Source organism: Protopterus annectens, chromosome 16.part0 (assembly GCF_019279795.1).
Source record: "Protopterus annectens isolate FY-2018-M chromosome 16.part0, PAN1.0, whole genome shotgun sequence".
In the NCBI taxonomy this organism is placed as follows: domain Eukaryota; kingdom Metazoa; phylum Chordata; order Ceratodontiformes; family Protopteridae; genus Protopterus; species Protopterus annectens.
In genome coordinates this window covers 118,098,618-118,109,922 of record NC_056750.1, presented here as the reverse complement: position 1 = coordinate 118,109,922, position 11,305 = coordinate 118,098,618, and the positions used below count along the sequence as shown (strand labels likewise).

The following is an 11,305-nucleotide window of genomic DNA, read 5'->3' as shown; positions in this document are numbered from 1 at the left end:
TACGTTTTTAAACCTGAAAGTTGAAAGGGATAGAAATCAACCCAAAATGGCTAATAAAATTACAATTTCAGAGCTAGAAACCACTCCTCTAGTTTTAGACAGGATGTACAATGCTCACCACTCCCACTGGTAGGCAGCAGGACTTCCCTCTACCACAGCAAGGTCTGGATAACTCTGAACACAGAAAATAAAGTCCTGACACCAGCAAAGCCTGGGATCTGGACTATACTAGCTAGGAAATGCGGGAAACGAGCACACAAGATAGTATTTTTTTGTTTTTTGTACCACATCATTCCTGTAACTACTCAGAGTGGTCCTGGGAACAACAGATAATTCAGACTTTGACAGCTTTTGTAAGACCTAGCATCTCTTTTACATTTATGTACTTAGGACTGTCTTTCCTGTCTCAGAGACCTTGTACTTTTATTCCTCCTAACACTGCTCCTCAAGCAAAGTCTGAGGTGTCTCTAGTAACGGCCTGCTTTGCAGGGAGCGGGAGTGGAGAATGGAAGACCTGGATTCAGAGATAGTTGATATCACCACCAAGTGATTTATCTTTTCACAAATCCAAGGACGAGAATTTGAAAACACAATAGGTATTGATGCAGAGACCAAGGAGACTTCGGATATCCGTATGCCTTTCTCATGTGGAGTCTTGCAAAAGGTGTCATGAGAATCAGAGATGCGAGGAGACCCAGGAACCTCAAAAGTCGGAGTGGAAAACTCCTGGAGCAGATCGAAACATAGATATATTTTTCCTGGGGAAGAAAACCTCTTCATACTGAGGAGTCAAGCAGGCACCCCAGAAACATAAACTTGTGTGACAAGAGTAAAAAAAGACTTTTCAATGTTCTCCTGGCATCCCAGCCACTGTAGGGGATCTCTTACTCGGGAGACAGATTCCATAAACTTTGAAAAAGAATCTGCAAAGATACGAAAGTCGTCTAACTAGGAAAAAAGATGGACATTTTGTGAACACACTTGGAGCAGTAGATAGCCCAAATGGTAAGACACATAACTGATAATGTAACACACACTCTTGAAATCTGGATGAATAGCAATGTGATTATATGGATTTTTTACATCTAAGGTTACTAAAAAACTGAAATGAAGAAGGGTTAGCAGGTTGAGAAGTGAAAACATTTTGAATGTGGGCACTATGACAAACAAATTCAGGAAAGAAATACAGATCTAGAACTAATCTAGAGGAATCTTCTTTAACACCAAAAACATTTCTGAGTAAAACCAAGGAAAAATAACTCCTATTCTCCCTGAGACAGCATATGCTGTAAGGCTGAAGGAAAAAAAAGGATTTGGTCTAAGGTAACATAAGCCGAAATAGCTCAGTTGGGAGAGCGTTAGACTGAAGATCTAAAGGTCCCTGGTTCAATCCCGGGTTTCGGCACAATTTTTGTTGAGGTATTTGTATAATGGCCAAGTTGTTTGCCCTCACAGAAACAACATACACAGTTTGATTCACACCTCTAGGAAGCACAGGTAGGCTTAAAGGCACCCCCCAATTCATTGGCCTAGTATTAAAGGAAAACTCCGGGCTTACACACATTTTAGCTCAACCGCGAGTCATGCTCTATCCCTGTGAACACATCCCAGCCATCTACAGCGACGACAATGCAGAAACACACTTATTTGTTCTACATATCTACCTTCCGTAGCGTAGGGCAGGAAAGCCCATCCCCCGTTCGTCAGTATCGCATCCTTTCATTTCCAAATTGTCTCCCCCTTCGTGACGTATCTTCGACACAGTCATATTAGTAGTTCCCTCTAGTGCAAGTCCTCCCACACTGTGACGTAGACATTTATGCTGGCCAGCCCATTATCAGGTTGTTGGGGTACTCCTTTACAACCTCTGTTTCTTTCCGGACCAAAAACTTGACTGGAGCAAGTAATTCCTTGTGTGCAGCTGCAGGCAATGTTCCTGGATGGAGAACTCCAAGTTTTTGGTAAGTTTGTTCACTTCTTCACCCTGCCCATATAGAATTATGCATTCAAATGTATGTAAAATAAAACTTTATTTTTCTGTTCTTTGTGTAGTAACTCCATGTCCGTGCTCTTTTTTTTCATCTACCGTGCTGTATATGGTTGTTTCTGCCTGCGTGTGTGAGTGAATGCGTGCCTGAAAGTAGTATGAAAGTGCTGATTGCAAAGTTGAGAGTGAATGAGCAGTGCAGGTGTATGTGTGCTCGCGCGTGAATGCTGAACAGACTGTATTTGCGTGTGTGATCCAGTAATCGGCATACTCATTCAGACAGTGTTTTTCCCTCCGTAAAACAGAACTACATCTTAGCAAATGGAATGCATTGTTAATGTGTGTGCTGCTGTCTGTGTGTGAGTGAATGATGTGTGGGTGAAGGCAGATGAGTCCGTTGGTTTGTGTGGTTGCCTGTACATATCAGAGAGTAGAGATGCAAGTCGGCGATTCATCTACTTGCTGGCAGCAGCAAGTTATTACACTGACAGAGCGCTCTTTTTCGCAAGTCTGATTGTAAAATTTAAACATTTGCTACTTTTGTGCTGTGGAAATGCCATCACCCTGCATGTTAATTTGCACGTGGTGTATCCCTCACAGGTAACGCTCTGCCTTGTGTTGGAGGTTATTGTACGGGTCCCTCACTGGTTTCAGTTACTGTGTCTCTAGCACAGTAATAGCTGACCGTGTCTTCAGGTTTCAAGTTCATCATTTCAGATTCAGGAGGCTCTGGGAATTGTCCCTGGAGATGGTGGTCCGGTCAATCAGTGAGGGTGAGTAATACTCGCTACTACTGCTATCGCTGGTGTTGGCTACCCAAATGCTAACATTGTAAACAAAGCGCACACAATGTGTAAAAAAATAGAGCACACATCTTCTGAATAATTACAAACTGGCAAGCAGATGAAGCTCTTACTGACAAACACACAGTGATTTTTATTTAAAGAGACTTGTGGCTCTTTATTTGCATTTTGGGTTCGAAACCTGAGTGAATCGGAAGTTTATGACGACGCAGCCCAGCTATAAAGCAGCAAATAGACTATAACTTCTAAAATTGCCTAGCTGAGTTTGAAAGGAATGTAATATCTGGTTTGTTTTTTACTATAATATTTGCAAATGGGCAGCTTTGATGACTACAGACAATTGTACTGCTCTGTTTCACAGCACCCAAGGCATTTGTTCTCCCGGTGGGCAGTTATACCTTTTGAATGCCCAGACTTTTGCAGAACTTCTCCGATTTCGTGACTTTTTTACCTGTCTCCTGTAATTTTATTTGTTAATGGTTGGAGGGGGTAATTATCACTTAATAATGCCAGTCATTATAGCATCATGCTTTTTATTGTTCAGAAAAATACTGTGTTGATACAAATCCCGTCCTATTAACTTTTTTAAATAGTGGAGTAGCAGTTATAAAAATGTCTCTAATTTATCCATTTGACTCCGACCCCTCCCCAATCTTTGCTTTATCCAGAATTTTGAGTTAAGAAGTTGAGAGGTAAACTGACCTTGGTCTTGCTGAATGTCCCTTACTTTCTCTCATATTTTTTGTCTGTGGTTTTCTAATACATCCATGAGGATTGCAGTCTCTACCAATGACAAACATCTGAATTTCAGACTTCCTATATTTAGAAAATGCATGTTAATGGAAAACTATTTATTCTAATGAGTTTTTAAATATATAAGAGCAATATTTAACATTGTCACTCTTTTTTTGTTGCTTTGATCCCGATTTATTGAGCTAAGAGACAGGGAGCTTTGCCGGTGAACAACCCGGTAATCAACACATAAACCGAACAATAAAGAGAGTTATTAAATCATATTATTTGTACACTTTTGCACTGTGAATTTCACAAATGTTTCAGTGCAACCTGCCAGGAAGTTTTCCTGACAATCGGGGAGTTAGGGTCCCTTTTATGTGATGAAATCCAGTCATGGAGAGTACTTGAAAGACAGTTCGAATTATTCTAAGAGCTAACACATTTCTGAAGTCTGTTTCTTGAAATGTTTATTGTCTCACTTGGATTTCCCATTTGCATTCAAATGCAACATAAAATAATCATTGTTGTGGTTTTTGCATATATATGTGTGTGTTGGGGGTGCGTGGTGTTGTAGTGCATATGAGTAAAGTACAGTTTTGTACCTACCATAAATGTAGATGTCCGATAGGTATGCATCTGCAGTCCTAACATATGGGTTGTCCTGCCTCAGGCAGCCCTTCGGTCGGCCGGATTTCAAAGTCTGGGTCTGGCCTCGGCTGATGTCGCACTTCACCCGACGTCATAGCTGCTGTTTATTGGGTATAAAGGCATCAGCCGACGCCATTTTCCTCAGTGTTTCTTGCCCCAGATGCCAGGTGCCCTCTAGTAAGGCTAAATTTGGATAAATGCAATAATTCCAAACAGTGGAGAGCAAACAATATAAACAAATATAGATATATATATACATATATACAAACAAATACACCATAACAGATTCCCCCAGCTAGCTAAAAGATGGGTAAATACCCTAGGAGTACCACAGAGGGGAAGGAGGGTGGGTAATCCTGACTGCAGATGCATACCTATTGGACATCTACATTTATGGTAGGTACAAAACTGTACTATGTCCTTCAAGGATGCATCTGCAGTCCTAACATATGGGTAGAATACCATAGCCAAACTGGGGGAGGAGGTACTAAGATAAAGATGGTGTAGTTAAGATCCCTTGCAAAACAGCAGTTGCAAAACCTGCTCGGGATCTACAGTATAAAGGAAGATTGTAATGCTTGGCAAATGTATGCACGGAGCTCCAGGTAGCAGCTTCTAAAATGTCTTTGGTAGCCACTCCTCGTAGGAAAGCTGTAGTGGTGGCTGCAGCTCTTGTGGAATGAGGTCTGATATTATCAGGAGATGTCTTTCCATGAAAAGAGTAACAAAAACGAATGCAATTTCCTATCCATTTTGAGATTGTCTGTTTTGAAATTGCTTTTCCTTGCATTCCTGTTGCATATGCTACCAAAAGCTGGTCAGTTTTTCTGCTGGTCTTAGTTCTGTCCAGATAGTAGCGTAATTGTCTGTGCACATCCAAGGTATGTAGCAGTCTTTCCCCCCTGTTCTGTGGGTTGGGGAAGAATGTAGGTAAATGAATCGCTTGGTTCAATGATACTCTGGAGACCACTTTTGGCAGAAAGGTAGGGTTGGTTCTCAGAGAGACTCTGTCCTGATGGAAGATAAGGAAGGGTTGTACTGCCATTAATGCCTGTAGCTCAGAAACCCTTCTTGCTGAAGTGATTGCTAGTAGGAAAGCAGTTTTCCAAGACAGGAATTGTAATTCTGCTGTTGCTGCTGGTTCAAAAGGGGGGAGAGTTAACTTTTCCAGCACAAAGTTGAGATCCCAAGTAGGTAAAGGTGGTTTCCTTGGAGGCTTTACGTTTTGATTCCTCTCAAGAACTGCCTGAGTAGAGGATGAGAGAAAACAGGAGGATTCAAGTTGTATTCTGCTGAAATTGCTGATGCATGAATCTTAATGGAGGAGTAAGACAGGCCATTATGGAACAGCTCTGCTAAGTATTCCAGGATGAGTGCTATGTTTGCCACAGAGACATTTTCTCCCTTTGCTGCACTCCAAATGAGGTATCTTTTCCACTTGGCTGAATAAGTCTTCCTTGTGGAGGGTCTGCGTGCCTCCAGGATAATGTCCTTAACCCTCTGAGATAAATCAGGGTTATTTTGGTTTATACAATATTCCAAGCAGCTAGCTGCAGTGTTTTCAAGTTTGGATGTAGGATCTTGTAGTTGTCCTGTGTTAGTAGTAAGGAACATAGAGGTAGATGCCATGCGTGTGTCCGAGACATGCTTCTCAGTAGCGGCTACCAATGTTGCCTCGGCCAGTCTGGAGCTATCAGAATTACCCTTGGTTGATCCTCTTTGATCTTCAGTAGAACTTTGTACATCAAGGGAAGAGGTGGAAATGCATATGCTGTCAGGTTTTTCCAGCTGAAGGAAAGTGAGTCCACCCTCCAAGCAAGTGGGTGGTATGTTCTTGTGCAGAATTTTTTCAATTGGTGATTGTGTGGGGAGGCAAACAGGTCTATCTGTGGTAGTCCCCATTTCTTTGTTATGGCTTTGAAAATATCTGGATGCAGCATCCATTCGTGAGCATCCGTGGTAGTTCTGCTTAAGGTGTCTGCTAGAGAATTTTCTTTTCCTGGTACAAATCTGGCCTGAAGTTGAATGTTGATGTTCAGGGCCACATTCCACAGGTCCATTGCCATCCGGCATAGAGGATATGAATGTGTACCTCCTTGTTTGTTGATGTACCACATGACTGTGGTGTTGTCCGTCCTTATCAGCAGATGACCCTGTTGAAGGAGTGGTCTGAATGCCTGGATCTCATATTTCACTGCCAGCATCTCCTTTAGATTTATGTGTAGATTCAGCTGGTCTTGGGTCCATAGGCCTTGTATACACTTGTCCACCATGTGAGCCCCCCATCCTAGGTCTGAGGCATCCGTGGTGATGGTCTGGCTTGGCTGTGGTTTGTGGAAAGGCAAGCCTCTGTTCAACTGGCAGGCCTGAGCCCACCACAGGAATTCTTGCTTCAGGCATGGAATTATTGGAATCTGGTTTTCTAGACTGTGCTGGTGTTGAGACCATACATTCCTTAGGTACCATTGTAACTTTCTCATATGTAGCCTGGCATGCGGAATCAATATTATGCAGGATGCCATGTAACCCAGGGCTTGCAGGACTTTCCTTGCAGTAAGCTGAGTTTGTTTTGTTAATGACATGAAATAGCCTGGTAGTTGCTTTTGTTTTTCTTCTGTGAGAAAGGCCATCTGAGTTGATGTGTCCAGATCTGCCCCCAAGAATGTTATCCTTTGGGAAGGAACTAGTCTTGACTTCTGCATGTTGACTGTGTATCCCAAGGCTTGCAACAGTTGTATGACATTTTTCAAATCTATTGCTAATTGTGCCTTGTTGTCCGCTTGTAATAGGCAGTCGTCCAGGTATGGGTAAATTTGAATTCCCTGGAGCCTGCAATGAGCAATTACTGATGCCAGGCATTTCGTGAATACTCTGGGCGCAGTAGATAAGCCAAAGGGCAATGCTGAGAATTGATAATGCTCTGATCCTGCAAGAAATCTGAGGTATCTTCTGCAATCTGGTCGTATAGGGACGTGCAGGTATGCCTCCTTGAGATCTAGAGTCACCAGCCAAGACTCCTTGCCCAGCATGGGAAGAAGCTGCTGGAGGGTCAGCATTTTGAATTTTGGAACAATGAGGTATGTGTTCAGTGCGGACAAGTCGAGAATAGGTCTCCATTGATTTTCTTTTCTTGGTACCAGGAAAAGCCTGGAGTAAAACCTTGGCCTTGTTCCATAGGTGGCACCTTTTCTATAGCTCTTATCTCTAGTAAGTTGCTGATTTGTTTTAGAGCATCTGTTTTTTGGCTTGGTGGTAGGTTTGGCATTCCCCTCTTTTTTGGTAGAGTGTGGAAGTGAAACCTGTAGCCCTTGTCTATTGTTTGCAAAGTCCATTTGTCTCCTGTAATGTAATGCCAGTTGTCTGAAAATAAGGCTAGCTTTCCGCCCAAGGGAGCTTCCAGTTGTTCCCTGGTAGGCGGTATCAGAGCCAAGTCATTGTGTTTGTCCAGTGGAAGTGGTTGTAGTTGAATCTGTGGCGGTACTTCTCTGGTTGGTAGGTTGCCACTGACGTCCCCTGTAGGCACCCCTAGCTTGATTTCTGCCTCTCTGTGCTCTGGAGTTGTCTGGAAAGGACCAATTCTTCGAAGGCCAATTTCTGCTAAACCTCGGAGGTTGGACCTGTAAGAAATCCTTGACTGTTTGGACAGATTTTGCTTTTTCTTCCACCTTCTTCAGAACCTCCTGTGCAGGGGAGCCAAACAAACTTTGTTTCTCCATGGGAGCATCTAGGAGTTTTGATTTAACATGATCTGGTAAGGACTGTTCTTTTAACCATGCATGTCTTCGAATCACTGTTCCAGTCATAGCTGATCTAAAGGAAGCCTCCAGTGCATCATAGCCACATTTTAAGAAATGGTTACTGACCTGCTGAGAGTTATGTACCAGATCCTGAAGAGACTTGTGGTCTATAGGTTTAGGAGAGGACAGTTTTTTATTTAGCTGGTCTAACAAAAATTCCTGATATTGAATCATGTGAAATTGACAGTTTAAGGCCCTAGCCGAAAGAGCAGCAGAAGTATAAACCTTTTTACCCCATCTCTCTAATGCTCTAGATTCCCTATCAGAGGGAAGAGGGTTTTTGGCAGAAGCAGCTGCCACACCTTTCGGGCCCTGTGAAATGGTTTCTGGATCTGCAACAGGAGCCTTATACAAATGGTAGTGTGTGCCCGGGACCCTGTAATATCTGTCAGGCTTGGCAGGGGCCGGAGGAAGAGAATCAGGAGCAGTACAGGCATCATTAAATGCATCGTCAACTACTGCTAGTACTGGAGGAATGGCTAAAGGCCTATGCTGTGGTAAGTGTAAGAAGGTCCTTAGCCTTTTCCTTGAATCTGAAAAATCCTGGCCCTGCCATTGGAAATGCTCCCTCATAGCATGTAAGGTTTCCCCAAAAGAAAATTCCTCAGGAGGAGAAGCAGAAGGAATGGAGTCTTCTGCATCAGAATCCTCATAAGGAGAATATGGGCCTTCCTGAGGGTCAGTAATGTCTGAGTCCTCCGAGGAATAGTCTGTAGAGACAGGTTCCGGGGGTTCAGTCCTAGGCCTCTTATCTGAAGGGGGCTGAGAGGCCCTGTCTGGGTGAGGTTGTGATCCCCTGATCAAAGAAATGAGATCCTCAGCCAGAGGTAGGCCTATGTGGGGTAGTTTTAGCAGGTAAGGCCTTAGAAGATTTAGCTGCTTTAGCCCTGGCAAAAGCCTTGATGGACATAGAAGCAGGGGGTCTAGCAGCCCCACGTGCAGGGGTAGATATGTCTAAAGGAATAGTATCCGACAAATCCTGGGAGCCTGCTTCTGTAGCAGTAATATCAGTAGCAGATTCAACCATTGTCTGTGAGGCCTCGGCTATAGGAGGCATGCTTTCGGCCGAAGGAAGAACCGAGGACTCAGTTTCAGCCGAGACCGAGACACTCGCGGTTGGCCTAACCGCGGTTTCAGCCGAAACTGCGGACCGCGAGTGTCGGTCCTTTTCCTTGCACATTTTAGCTATTTGTGTAGTCGGAGTCTCCGACGGCATTTTGTAAGCAAAAGCGGGACCAAAAAACTCCTCTGCAAACTCCGACCGACGTCTAAGCGTTCGTCGGTTGAAGGAAGCACAGGCTAGACAAGCTGATACGTCGTGGTCTGGGCCTAAGCAAGGAAGGCAGTAAGAGTGGAAATCCTTATGAGGTATTTGTTTCCCACAAGTTAAACAATTATTTACTTTTTCTGACATCGGCTGAGGCAAGAAAGAGTCCCCAACGGGGTACTTAGCTTTTTAGAAGTCTTCGGTAGTAGAAATCTCTGGATCTGACCGACCGGCACTTGCGAACAGCTTCTGCTTCGGGCACCACGCGGCAAGAAAGACTGAGGAAAATGGCATCGGCTGATGCCTTTATACCCAATAAACAGCAGCTATGACGTCGGGTGAAGTGCGACATCAGCCGAGGCCAGACTCAGACTTTGGAATCCGGCCGACCAAAGGGCTGCCTGAGGCAGGACAACCCATATGTTAGGACTGCAGATGCATCCTTGAAGGACATCAAGGTGACCATAATTTCTTCTACTTACCATCTTTGCCAAACATCAATATTGCACACAAGTGACTATTTTTGATGGTCCGACCAAGACATGTGGAGAAAGGAACACATCATTGGTACAGTGGCAGAGTGAACAAAGTTGCCATCTCACAACTCCTGTCTCCCCGAGTCCCTGACTGTGGCTTCATGTTTGTGACATCTGCATGTCCATCCTGACATTATGTATGTTTTATTCAGTTGCTCTGATTTTCTCCAACACCCCGAAAACATGCCATATATGAAGTGATGTTTTTACATTTTGCGTACAGGAAGCACGTTATATGTGTGTGTGTGTGTGTGTGTGGGGATGTTTATCTTGTTATACATCTGGTTTATGGGGGGGGGTTATCTTGTTATACATCTGGTTTATCAGGGACAATGCTAATATGTATATGTAAAAATAATATTGGTGGGTACATACATAAATATCTTGGTTAGAGAAAAATAAGTCATAAAATGCATCCCAAAACATGAGCGCATCTGGGAGCCATCATTCCTGGCTGTATAATTGACTTAGGGTCTTCAGCTCTGGGCCCCGGTTAGTCTAAAATTGACTCTGCACACAAGTGACCACAGAGATTGCTATGGTTTGTGTTGGAGCTGCGGATACTGTTGTCATTATTTCTTTAATTTTCTTCACAGTCAAACCTCAGATGTGTGTGCAGAAGTTAACCACAGCTTTTTTGTTGGCTGGGGGCAGTGTGGTCATTATTTCTTTAACTTTCATTACAATTACACCTCATAGGTGTGCACAGAATGTCACTGTACAGTGTAGTGTGTAGGAATAACATTCTGGAAGAACTACTGCAAGTGTTATTTTTTTCCATTTTTTTATCACAATTGAAATAATATGTGTATACATATGGATATCTTCTAGGGGTAAGATAAAAGAGGAATTCTATGTATGTACAGCTGACCACAGTAGTCTAAAATATGTTGTTGTGTGCTGTTTATTTCACTTTCATTCTAGTTTAACTTCAGAGTGGTACAAAGAGGCTGTCTGCCTTTTTGGATTAGGGCTGAGGAGGCATGCTCTGCAAATCTATGACAGCAGCAACTTGAAATACATGATTATACTCATTTGCCTTTTCACTTCCATCCCAATTTAACACCACAAGGGTTCACTGAAAATTGCTATATTGTTTGTGTTCAGGGGTGGGATGGAGGAAGTCATCCATGATATGATGCATGTGTCCTGGAAAAACATTTTATTCTCAGTTTATGGATAGACCACTACTCAGTTTTGTAGTATCTCCTGTGCCATTAGCCTTGAATATTAAGTCTTTGACATAACCTGTTTCTTGAAAGAAAATACAGTTTCTTTCCTTAGTCATGAATTTTAAGTTTATGTCATCATTGGACCAAAGGTTGTGTGGAAAAAAGTTCTAAACTGCACATACAACGCCATAGCTTCTTGGGACTTAGTGCCCCACAGACCCCCCCAGCATAATTCTTTCCTCCACATTTATTATATTAATAGTCTTTTTTTTTTCAAACACTTTAATCACGTGTGACATAGGGAAATTTAAATTCATATAAAAGTAATCAAACTATATTAACATAACAAACATTATACTT

The 11,305-nt window shown here is 42.9% G+C and overlaps 1 non-coding gene across 1 annotated transcript; it reads left to right on the top strand.

The window, feature by feature from the left end:
• Positions 1-1,332: 1,332 nt before the first annotated feature.
• Positions 1,333-1,405, top strand: TRNAF-GAA. The gene has a single exon. It is a non-coding gene; the product is annotated as a tRNA-Phe (tRNA).
• Positions 1,406-11,305: the final 9,900 nt, after the last annotated feature.